This window comes from Dipodomys merriami, unplaced genomic scaffold (genome assembly GCF_024711535.1).
Source record: "Dipodomys merriami isolate MVZ:Mamm:240054 unplaced genomic scaffold, mDipMer1.0.p SCAF_5, whole genome shotgun sequence".
Taxonomy (NCBI): Eukaryota; Metazoa; Chordata; class Mammalia; order Rodentia; family Heteromyidae; genus Dipodomys; species Dipodomys merriami.
This window is the reverse complement of record NW_027206068.1, coordinates 71,192,633-71,194,156: the sequence shown is the minus strand read 5'-3', so window position 1 is coordinate 71,194,156 and position 1,524 is coordinate 71,192,633. Positions and strand designations below refer to the sequence as shown.

At 49.9% G+C, this 1,524-nt stretch overlaps 1 pseudogene; it reads right to left on the bottom strand.

Moving 5' to 3' along the window:
- Positions 1 to 252: 252 nt before the first annotated feature.
- LOC138810221 (olfactory receptor-like protein OLF3) lies at positions 253 to 1,187 on the bottom strand (annotated as a pseudogene).
- Between the last annotated feature and the right edge of the window lie 337 nt (positions 1,188 to 1,524).

Below are 1,524 nucleotides of genomic sequence, written 5' to 3'. Positions count from 1 at the left end.
GGTGCTGAGGAATCGAACCCAGGGCCTCAGGCATGCAAGGCAAGTGCTCTACCACTGAGCCACCTTCCCAACCCCACGATTTTTTTTAATCTTAAAAAAAACCCACAACTGCTAAAATGTGAAGTTCCAGCGACATAGAAATGTGATCTGCTTTGTTAGAAAAATCTGAGAAGAAAGAACATGTCCATCATCTCTTTTCTGCATGCAGTGACTTTCCTTGGCCAGTTCGTGGGAAGGAGGAATTCTTTGCATCTACCATTTTCTCATACATTTTCCCAGCACTCCTTGCAAGGCCCCAATCACATCCTTGTTCCTCAAGCTGTAGGTTGAGGGATTGAACATGGGGGTGACGATGCAGAGAAGAGGGCGGCCATCTTCTCCTCTCTTCAAAAGGAGACACCCACAGGCCTCATGTACGTGAAGATGGCTGTCCCGAAGCACAAGAAAAGAAAACCACAGCCAAGAGGATGGCGCGGGTCCCCAAGGCTTTGTGACATCCCTGGGAAGACGGAACGCCCAGAATGGCAGCAACAACATGCGCATAGGAGAACAGCACCAGGAAGCAGGGACACAGCATCACCAGAAATCCAGACACGGCCACCATGACCTTATTGAAGGAGATGTCCACACAGCCTCAGCACAGATAGCATCTCGCAGGCGAAGTGATGAAGGACATAACGTCACCATGGTAACCGGAAACCGATCAGGTTTGCAGGAGTGAATTGGTGAGCCTGGCCACCAAGCAGTCAGCAGCCAGCCCCAAGCACAGCTCCCCGCGCGTGATGACCGTGTAGGGTAGCAGGTGACACACAGTCACATAGCGGTTGTGGGCCATGGCTCCCAGCAGGAAGAGCTCCATGCTGCCCAGGGCCAGGTAGATAAACAGCTGGAGCACACAGCTGTGCAAAGAGATGGCCTGCCTGGCCAACAGGAAGTGCATGAGCATCTGTGGCCTGATTGCTGCTGATGTAACAGATGTCCAAGAACAACACCACACTGAGGAAGAAGTACTTGGGGGTATGGAGCCAGCTTTCTGGCACAGTCAGGGAAAGGATGAGGAAGTTGCCAAACACAGTCACCAAATACGTAGCCAAGAACAGGACAAAGAGAGAGACCTGAGGCTCCCAGGCACTGGACAGCCCTAGCAGGATGAACGCACTCACCCAAGTCTGGTTTTCCTTTCCCATGAGCCTCTGGGTGCCACATCCCACGCATCAATGCATACCAGAAAAGAGCCAACCCAAACCTCTTGTTTCTGTCCTTAAGTTGGGAAGATTTTATTAGAATGCCTGGGCAGTTGAGTTGTAAAAGATAAACTGGAGACTTCGACTCTTTTCCTCACCATGAAGTTCGTCCATTTCTCTGCTGGACACAGATTTCCCCTACACACTACCTCAGTGGCCACAAGTGACAAGGGCAGTTGTGAATACAGTTATAATAGCTTATCTTTTAGCTTCTGGATTCTATAACTTCACAAATATGGTACTCTGTGTTCAAGTAGTAGTATCAGAAAATTTTGGCTTC